Raw genomic sequence first — 10,950 nt, forward strand, 5'->3', positions numbered from 1 at the left:
TTCACAATGTTTTCAAAAAGTAACATATAAAATGTTCTTCAACAAATATTTATTTTTCCTACTTTTATTACGACGACGTCAAATGCAATACTGAATCGTGTTTGAACGGGCAATTTCAAAATGTTATGGTGTACACGCCCTTCCTTACATGTCTCGCTCAGGATATATCAATTTTAAGTAAACAAAAAACATCAATAAGAGAGAAGTTGCAGCTTAATCGCCCTAAGGGCGAGGCGCTGATGGCGACACTCTGCTCGGTGCTCAATACGGTGGTATTGGTAACGCTAACACTTGTTGTGCAGAGGCACATGCTTCCCACGTACTTTTGTTTGACACACACACACGGGCGCATTAATCCAGCCGTTAGGACCACAGCTGTTACTAATTGTAGTAAACCACACCACTCGTGAACAGATCGAAGCGCAGAAAATAGTGTTTAAGAACCTTCTCAGACGCGGTAGAAGCATCGCGGCCTCAACGCTAGGGTGTTGCCCGTTTGTACAAACATGGCCGCGCGATCGCAAACGTGCGAAAAAGAAGTGGAGAAAAGGAAAAGTTGGAGTGGTAACTGTACGGAAGATGGCTCGAAGCCGCAACTCATTTCAAATCGGCCACCGAGCGAGAGCCAATTGGTTCAAACCAGAGGTCGCGCAGGCGCAATTACGTTAGAATCACTGGAAAATTTTTCTAGTGACTCTAATTACGTTAGCCGGATTCAGGCAGCTCAGATTCGTTGGAAAAGACTACGCTCTCGCTAGAGAAGAGTGTATGTAATTCCGTACTAAAGTTTGTTTCGCGCATGTATTTTTATGACGTTTATTAATATTAAGTGCGGTTATCGTCGCTGGAAGTCGTGGAATGGACCCGTACTTACATCGCGTGTCGGGAAGGTCGGATCGTTGTTCGACATGGAATCGTTGGCGGCCAACCATTGTCGTAGCCCCAACGGGTGCGAAGCTTTGAACATGATCACAAGTGCGCGCTTTTGACGAGACTGTCGCCGCAGCAGATATCACACTTCGGTGAGTGAAAGAACGCTATCAAATTGCGCGACTATGCATGATGACTTTATTAATTGGGATTTCCCGGGCTGCGAGTTGCCACAACAGAGGTGGCGTGCAAGGGGAAGTGTTTGATACGAAAGTATGCATTGTGCTAATATCTCGGCCTTCTGCGTTGCTCGTTATACACTTCTACGGATCGGTTGCCATGTGAGTTGATTACAGCTAAAAACAGCCTGCAGGATACGCGTTGCATTACGCGATGCTGTGCTTGTGTTATGCAAGCCTTGTGTGGTTGCGCCATTCTTCCTTGGCTGTATTCTGTGCGTGGTCGAAGCATGTGCATAGATACCTTGACAGCATAAAAATGGGTCTGCTTTTAAACCTAATGGTCGCCCCTTACCAATTCTATGGTAGAAATGCAGCAGACGTTATCGTTCAATAAGCATAGAGTGAACTAACGTGCAAATCAACTTTACAGAAGTAGATGGGTATACAGACAGAAAGACACATGTCCGCGCACAACGCTGTCATGCGTACGCCATGCTGCCCAGAGGCGCATGTGTCTCTGATTGCGTCGCCGTCCGCGGTGCTGCGCTCGTTTTCGCAAGGAATTAGCTTAATTGTTCTATAGTACAATAGTGCGGATTTTAGTCTGGCTGCGTTAGGTCGCGGCTGAGTGTTGTGAAAGAAAGAAGGGGAATTTTAAGGGCTCGTTTTTCTTTGTGACACACTACCTTTAAGGAAACAACAGAGAATCTAGCCAAGGAAAGTATAGGGGACGTTATTTGTAGTAATTATGGTGTAAATGCGAAGAAATTAAACTGGGCAAAAACGGAACTTGCCTCCAGCAGGGATCAAACCCGCAACCTTCCAACAACGCGTCCGATGCTCTACCAATTGAGTCACGGCTGCAGTTGTCCTCCCGTCCATATATCGGCTATATATGTGTGCATTTAAACCTGGGAATGTTATTTAGCGCTTGCTTGAAGCCATGACGGTGAGTGTGGAACACTAAGTTTAGTCTGCTGGCGTCACGTATCACGAGATCCATTTACGAGCTGGCAGCTGACCAATGATTGCTCTCATGCCACCTGAAGCATGAAGACTGCTAGAACGACACCCTCGCTATGAATAGAGGAACGAAGGGGAATTCAAAGGGATCATTTTTCTTTTTGTATACAACCTTAATAAGAAGCACTAGGCAATCAAGCAAATAGGGGACGTCATTCGTAGTAATTCTGGTACAAATGTGACGAAATTAAAGTGGACGAAAATACCACTTGGGCGTCAACATGGATGTTATATAATATACACCCAGATACACTACTTTATTTTGACAGTGAGAACGTCAAGGAGACCCTGAAATGGTTTTTTGAAGTTTTGTCAGCGTTTAGGCAAGAGCATCCCCAAATCATTCACACCAGACATCAAACGACGCACCGTGTGCCATTGCCACTACGGACAATTAGCCTATATCTATACCTTCCTTCTCACCACTGCCTTGCACCCTCAACTCACAGACACGCTGGCATCGCCGGCGATCGCAGCGCTCTGATGAGTACTCGACGGTTTGAGCTTCACCCAGTCATGGCCTCCGATATTGAGCGCGCACAGGTCACGCGCTATCTCGGAGGTCCAATGTGCCCGGCAGCACGCCGTCTGGCAACAAAGACGAAGCTCGCAGGGTGGTTTATATCCCCTCCGACAGGTGCTGCCACACTACCAGCCGGTCTTATTTTATTCTCTGTACGGCGATAACCTGTAAAAGCATACGGACAAACAAAACGAATTCGAGAGCGATCAACGATAAGCGTAAACTCGGGCAACGTGGTTGTGTCTTCAGGGGTGAAGTTACAGCCGCAGATACGTGGATCGTGGCGCTCGTAGATACGTGGATCGTGGCGTTGAACAGATAGCGAGAGCGCGACGCTTATTGCAGCGACGAGCTGAAGAGATTCCGCTCGCCAGATGCCTGACAAACATTGCACGATTTTGCAGCTTTACAAGTGACCAAATGCTAGATATGTGGTACACAACACGGCTAGGGCAATTCATTGTGTCCAAGAATAGACACCTCGAGATAAACACTGTCGCTCAGCTCATGTAAACACGGAGTACGTTGTAACACAGGCAGACGACGCTCGCTGCCCACAGGAGGTTCAGTGACGTGGATTGAACATATCCAATCAGATCAGCCGCCTGCGTGACGTCGCGCTTCCAGTACGACACGCACTGGAAATGGGCGGTTTGAAAACGCGTTGGGCTGAGCCGCTGTGATCGGTGGCGATTCGCAGCTCTAAAGCCTGTAATAAATTACACAGTTTACGCACAGAGCTAAATTGGTCTGTATATGATCCTTAGGACTTGCCCTACCGGCGCAATGTGTTCGTAAAATATCGTCAAAACCGTTTCAGGGTCCCTTTAAGTAGCGTCTTTTTCTAAAAAGAGATATACCTTTTAATAAACGCTTTGTATCGGTTATTTTTGGTATATTAACAACCTTCTTGACGGAACAATAGTCGCCTGCTGGAACTCCTTAGACAAAAATGGTTAACTATTGAAAGTTATATTTGGTAGTATACTTCGCCTCACAATGCACGGAAAGTTGTACCAGTTTAGCCGGCTTCGAATATATTCGACGTTCTTTTTTTTTTCTGTTATCTTTCTCGTACGCCTGCAAATGATATAAATGACTGCGTCCGCGAATTTGAACACTGAGAGTCTTTGTGCGCAGCGGCTATGGTGAATGTTTGCAGATTAAATATTTTGGTAGCGTTTATGGCGATTACTTTCATTTTGCTTCCCATGCAAGAAACAGGCCAGTGCTACGCTCTCCCGAGCCCACGCCACAAGGCAGTTCGTGGAGGAGCTTCCGGAAACCGAAATAGGGGTGCTACTCGGCGCTCTACAACTACACGCAGGTTCAACGGCCAGTTTCCTAGTAAGTGCAAACACTTTTATTGTGATAACAGTTGTATGGACACTCAAGGCGCAGTCACGCCATCGCTGTCGCCGTCATCGCTGTGATGCTTCGTATCAAGTAGAAATCAATAACATCGCCCTTTGCATCGTATATTGAATGCGTAGTCCGTGTTTCTCCAGTTGATTTTCATGCAAGCCCCGCAAAACACACCGGCTGCTTCGTCTCCTTGTAGTAGACCTATAAACGTTGGTCATTCACCACCCTGATATCGCGGGGCCGGACACTGGCGCGCGTGAATGTTACGTCACAGTATATTTGCGTCTTCGGTATTGCAATAGGCACCGCCGTCATTTTTCGAGTAAAGTGCAAATCGGTAAAATCGCCCGCACATCGTGTGTTCTATCTGCGAGTGAAACCTTGCGAAGACTGCCACCCGGCGCGTTTCAAGGAGTGATGAAACACGCTGGCAAGCTCCGTTGGGCAAACGAGCATTAAGGAGTGCCGATTGAAAGCTGCATTACTCGGGCTGGAACTGCGAACTTTCATCAAACGAGAGCGGTCGCACAGCGCTATCTCGATAGAGATCAGCAGATGGTTAATACATTTACACGTGCTGTGCTCATGCAGCAACACTGGATGCGAAAACAGCTTCGTTCGGTGGAGAATTCTGAGGAATCGGAGTAGTTAATTGTTAGCAATTGCTGTCTTACAAGAGCATTGCTAGCAGGACACCCTTTTAATTGTCCCTGCAAGAATGGCGATAATAGGGACATCGGGAAATAAAATCTTCTTCAATTCCTCGCTATACATCCAGAATAATTACAGTACGTCCCTAGCGCGTTACGAGCGCATAGGACGCGAGTGGCAGTCGTTATTGCAAGCGCGGTCAAGCAGTACTTGTAGAGACGCGCATGCGCGATTGAACAAATGAAGACCGGCATCACCTCGTCTTCAAGCTTTTGTGCATCGTTTGCTATCACTTTCCTTAGCTACTTCATTCATATTAAATCACGTGCGATATGCAAGAGAAAGCAACATTACCGCCAAAGTTCAGGAGTTTGCATTTGCCAGATGTGGTTTGAAGCAAAAGAATGTCAGGCAGCCACGTGCATGTTACGTACCACTATAGCATGTGCCAGATTACACATGGTGAGCTTAGTTGCTTCATGTGTGTCGGTCAACAAACACTTCCGAAGTGAATTCCAACATGAGTAGAACTACAACGCATCTTTTTTTAAAAATGTAAAGCTAGCTTTCCTGCTAAGCAGTTTGCTGTACTAATGGCGACTAGCCACTTACTGCAAACAGCGCATTCAAGCGCAGTTTGCTTGCGCTATGACGTGGCAATTTGAGACTCGGCTCTCTTGATATGAACACGCATAATAGACAAACCCCAACGCGCGCTACTGGGACCTCGTCTGCACTTGAAGCACAACGGGTGCTGCCATTAGTAGGGCGAATATGTAGCGCAGGGACACACTTGCACATTATGAGAATGGCGTACTGAGAAGACAACGTCGAGAAGAAACATGTCATTGAGACGCTGTCAAATAAGTAGAAAGACACGAAATTCTACTCGTATAGACACAACATACAGGGACGCAAGCGCGGCCTTCGTGCTACCATTTTTCAAAATGCGCAGATGCGTGCAACCAAATACCGACATATTGTGCAACAAATCTAGCGCGTATAACCGGTAATAAATTAAATTTTATGAGGAAAAAAAATACCAAGGAACAGGTATTATTCACACCTGAAATTCGTAAAAAAGATTTCCACTCATATTATTGCAAAGTAACATTCTGTTATACAAACATCATGTCGTTTTCAGCAGAGAACTACACGGTAGAAAAAAAAAAGAAAAAAATATTCCAAAAGTTGATGAGAGGCACAAACATTCGAAACAAAAGTGACAACAAGCACTGAAAGACCTCTTGCACAAAATTCTTTTAACGGGGCCAGACTACTGAAGCAACGTTTCCGCTTCAAGATGATCTCTCGTTCCTCCATATTCCTCTTTGCCTATTGCTTGTTTCTTATGTCCAGCAGAGGCCCTTAGAGAGTACCGTGGTCTCATCTATACACTTTCCTCTCCCTCTCCATATTTTGCAGACTATCGCCTTTCTCCTCAGCAAAGCTTTTTCATGACCGCAGGATATTTCAGGTGCCTGCACAAGCGTTAGAAAGCTGTGACACACACGGACCTTTCATTTTTAATCGACAATAAAGATAACTACAATTTCCAAAATAAGATGAAAGCGGATCCATTTTTTAGAGAGGTCCACTTAGTGATGACGTGGGAGTCTAGTTCGTTCCGAATATCCTTGCGCTTGTTTTAAAGGGACACTAAAGGCAAATAACAATTTATGTCAGAGTGAAAGCCCAATGTATGACAACTTCTAAAACGGCAATATTATCAACAGCAGTGCCCTACTTACCGAGAAGTTAAGCTAAATGTATCACATGATGAGCGCCACGAGTGGGACATTTTCGAAGTGATTCCGATGACGTAGGGAAGTCGGCCTACAATAAATCACTAGTAATCAAACTAGCAGCAGTAAAAAAAGAACATTCCGAGCATCAAAAGACGTAATAAAATGCTGTTTGTTCGTTTCCGCTTGATTCATGGAAAACAAAACCTCCGTGGCGTTGCCATGGGGAACGGCGCGCGTGGTTCAAAGGTTTCGTTTCCGCCGAACTGTGCCTCGCCCGTCTCAGTGGTAGTTTCGGGATCGCGTACTGCCGTGCGTGTTTTGCGCGCTCGTGAAAGTCGCTCTGACAGAAAGTTCGACAAAATGCCGCATGCGTGTGATATTGCCGGATGCCCGAATGGTGCACAACGCTAGTGCTGCAGCAAGGAAACCGGTGTGTCTTTTCACTGGGTGCCGCGGAATGAACCCTTACGCTCGAAGTGGCTTAGTGTCATGCCATTGCGCCAGTGTGCTAAACAGTCAAAACCTCTGCGTGTGTGCTCGCTACACTTTCGTACTGAGGATTGCGAGACCAACCGCAACTTGGTGACGGCTTTGAATGTGCCCATCCGAGCAAGTCTTTGCCGCAGCGCCGTTGTTGCTACTGTGGGTCCCGCTACTTCCGCTCGGCTGCTACTAGTGTCGGCGGCCGCGCAGTAAAGGCGGGCAACGTTGGGCACGGCAGCAGTGACGTATGAGAGTCGTATTTTCAGGCGGGAGATTTGAAGCGCGCTAACGCGATGCGGTCCACTAAAAACGTGATTTTATTTCAAAATAAGCACTTCCTTGGCACAAAAGCCGCACTACGAGGTTTCTGGACCGCTATTTCAACAATCAACGTCGACTTAATATTTGCCTTTAGTGTCCCTTTAAGATTATTCGAACCTCAGGAACTTCTACAGGTTATAGAACCTGAGGCGGCACACTAAATGCAGGATCCAGCGTGAAAAAAACGTGGCCTCGCTACCATATCATTTGCAGTTGTCTCCTTGACATTTCGGTTGCTTGCTTTTCGCGTTGACATTTTTTTACTGCGATACATATTCGCCTTCAAAGCATAGTGCTTGCTGATATTGTATGGAGTTCGGCAAGGCCTAGCTTCGTTGTGTATAAAAAGAAGCCTTCTTTTTTATTTTTGACAAAATATGCTAACCACAACAAACTGCTTTTTTTTTCACTCATAGAGGGCTAACCATGCTGGTGGTGCATGTTACTGAAAGCATTGAAGAGAGGCAACAGGTAAGAAAGCATGGATTGTGTTCGAAATGTTCGTAGACAAGATACCATCGCTTCCTGCATTCAACGCTTTATGCACGAGTGAGGTGCAGTTTGGGAAGCAAAAAGTAGAGATAAAATGCATGGTGTATTCTGTGGCAAAAATATGCCATAGATGAGCCATCGTGAATAATAATTGGTCGATATGCAGATTGTTTCAAGAAATGACTCCGAAAATTCAAAAGGGAAATGCAATAGTTAGTCCGCGCATTCATAATTATATTTTCTGTCACAGTAATTAAGAAAACTAAATCCCTAAGTTTTAACAGCAGAGCATTTTAAGCCGGCCGTAAAAACTTTGGTGTCCGCAAAAAAACACAGGTGAGTATGCGCCTCAGAAATTGGGCATGCGCCGCAGTCATTGGCCAAGCCCCTCTACCTAGTACAGCAGGTGCGAGCGTTAAACAGAAACTCTGCTCGGAGAAGCACGTGAAAGACGTGACAGAGAGAGAGAGAGAGAAAAGAAATAGAAAGAAGAAGAAAGAGAAAATAAAGGGAGCGAAAGAAAGAAAGAAATCGATAGAAGAAAAACAGAAAAATAGAGAGAAATAAAGGGGATAAAGACATAAAAAGATAAAAAGACAGAAAAAGAAAACGAAAGAGAGAAGAAGAGAAAGAAGGAAACAGAAAAGAATAAAAGATAGAAAAAACAGAGAACAAGACAGGAAGAGAAAGCAAAGAGATGTAAAGAGGAACAAAGAGAGAGAGAAAGAAGCAGAGAGAGAGCGAAAGAGAAGAAAGGGAAATAACGATAGAAATAGCTAGAAAGAAAAAGGAATAGATACAAAGAGAAAGAAAGAAATAGAAAGCAGTAGTTACAAAAACAGATGCAAGAAACATAGAGAAAGAAAGAGAAGGAAAGAAAAAATAAACAGAAGCAACGAATGCGACCCAGCTGCGCTCTCACTTCAGGCTTGGCACCCCTAGTGCTTAGTTGCCATATGTTTTTGCGTAATAGAGATAGGCGGATGGGTCGATGAGAGAATTGGTGCCCTTCTTGAGAACAGCCCATTGCCACTTTGAGATTTCCAAAAAAGCGGACACAGGTAATTTTAGCGCAGTAATCTAATCTGTGCCAATTTCGCCGGTGAAACTGAAAACTGAACCCGAAGTAGCGATACTGCCACACTCATTGGAGACATATAGAATGAGCGAGAATCGTTACATCAACCATCGATCGATTTCATTTAGTCGGTATGTGGGCTGGGCAAGCGATTATAGCAGCAATGACACACATATGTTCACAAATGCAGAAGTAACACCACTGTAATTGTTGTGAACTCTAATGCCATTCTGGTAGTCTGTTAGTTGCTGTAGTCTACGCTTCAATTTCGCTTTGCCGTGATTTTTGTCGTATTTCATTACTACGAAATAAGTGCCAGATGCCGTTTTTTTCGAGATCTAAAAGCCGCAATGGCCTCTTGGCAGAAAAGACTTCGATTCTGCCATTTTACTCTACCGCCTGCCTCCCCTAAATAAATGCCCATTTATGTTATTTTTTATTACTGTCCTTATTGATATATATAGTCATCTTATGATGTCTGCCTCTCCAGGAACAGTAATTATGACGCAAAGAGCAAATTTTGCATTCTCCTTATTTTTGAGGACTTTCTGACACATTTTTTGAGAAACCCTCTATAGTTCTCCTCTGCTTCTACCAGAGTCATGCACTTCAGGAGTTCCGCAAGCAAGCCACGCAAGCCCAACTTCTTTACATGAGAGATACAGTTACCATAGACATCAGCGCAAAATGCATTGCATATGAGAAGAGTACCTGTTTTTGCTTTTTTTTTGTTTTTTATCAGCCATACTGGCATGTGCCTCCCCTGCTGTGCTGACAGAAGCTTGGCAAATCTTTACATGCAATGGGTAACAATAATTTGAAAATCCTAAAAAATGCACAGTATTTTTCAGGAAAAAAAGGTGTGCAAGTTACCCCTTATGTTCATCAATGACAATCAGATAAAGTCTTCAGCCCTATTGAAACGTCAGCTGTCTGTTCTATAGAGCGCATTAGAACGTAAGATACCCACGCAGAATACTTACTGAGTAAGTTTTCAGCTTCAGAATCCTACGCTTAGCGTACCACCCTCCCATATCTAATGTTGTTTTATAGCGATCACACTGCTAATGAAGGCTGTCGTATTTTTTTTCTGCAGTTAGCACATGCCTTCCGTGCTAGTTTGATAGAAATAAAGGGTGATACTGATGACCGCAACTTGTTGCATTCTGTTGCAGGTGAGAAAAAGCAAATTCGACGAAACCATATCAATCTACCGACGGATCATAGACCTCAAGTTCACAAAAGTTTTGATCACAATACGAGCCATTATCGTCAATGGGAAAAATAATTTTTTTTGCAGTCATCGATCATGTAGGCGTTTCGAACTATTTGCTATTCTCAAAAGTAATCAGATTTTTCGCCTTTCGGAGGGTCTTAATTATCAGTGAACATTTTATCTATACTTATTGTATACCAAATATCCCAGTGACGGGATTTCACATGAAGAGATGGCTATTACCGCAGGGTTGAATTTTCTATATTAGTTCGATAGCCACATCAATTCGCTTTAGCTGGTGTAATGCACAAGGTAAGGAAGAAGGTCTTCCTAATCTTGCAATGTCCCGACATAAAATGAAGAAAGCTGCATCGGACATGTAACTCACGAAAATAAATAAAGAGCCTACAGCACACTGAGATGCTTTTTAATATATATGCTAGAGCTAGCAGTTAGGTTTCTTAAGAATGCTATGCAAAGGCATGCAATCAAACGCGATATATGAGAATGCAGAAACCTCAATCATGTTGAGTTCGTGGAGCTATATGGCGCCGATATGTGATCGTTTCAATGCTTAGGGTCGAACATCCCCCCTCTCCCCCTCACCCCCCAGGATGGGGGTAGCCCAAGTGCCAACGATGAAGCTAGGAAAGAAGCGCGCTTCTCTTAGTTGTTGGCTCTTACGCTAGTTTCAAACATGAATCTTGGCAAATTTTCCACACCCGCTTCTGTCCTAAATGTTTTCTTGCATTAAAAAAAATTCTGGAGGTGAGCTTAACCCTTGACTTAGGTGTCCGGAAGCGGCACTCACACGTCGGCATTCGTGCGCCTTCGGGTATTTCTTGCGTTAACTTTGTGTTTCGCGCAAAGCCGAAAGACATATAAGAGTCCACGTAAAAAGAAGCCTGTGGTTGCGACCTTCTCCACCAGGTGCGCAATGATCGCACTTTACCGCGATCTTTCAATGAACTCAATAAAAAATTTTTGTTTAATTGCTC

At 44.4% G+C, this 10,950-nt stretch overlaps 1 long non-coding RNA gene across 1 annotated transcript; it reads left to right on the forward strand.

The window, feature by feature from the left end:
- Nucleotides 1-3,656: 3,656 nt before the first annotated feature.
- Nucleotides 3,657-10,950, forward strand: LOC119400336 (uncharacterized). The gene is made up of 3 exons (XR_005185060.2): nucleotides 3,657-3,945; nucleotides 7,583-7,637; nucleotides 9,912-10,950. It is a non-coding gene; the product is annotated as an uncharacterized LOC119400336 (long non-coding RNA).

The sequence above is a fragment of the Rhipicephalus sanguineus genome, chromosome 7 (assembly GCF_013339695.2).
Source record: "Rhipicephalus sanguineus isolate Rsan-2018 chromosome 7, BIME_Rsan_1.4, whole genome shotgun sequence".
Lineage (NCBI taxonomy): Eukaryota > Metazoa > Arthropoda > Arachnida > Ixodida > Ixodidae > Rhipicephalus > Rhipicephalus sanguineus.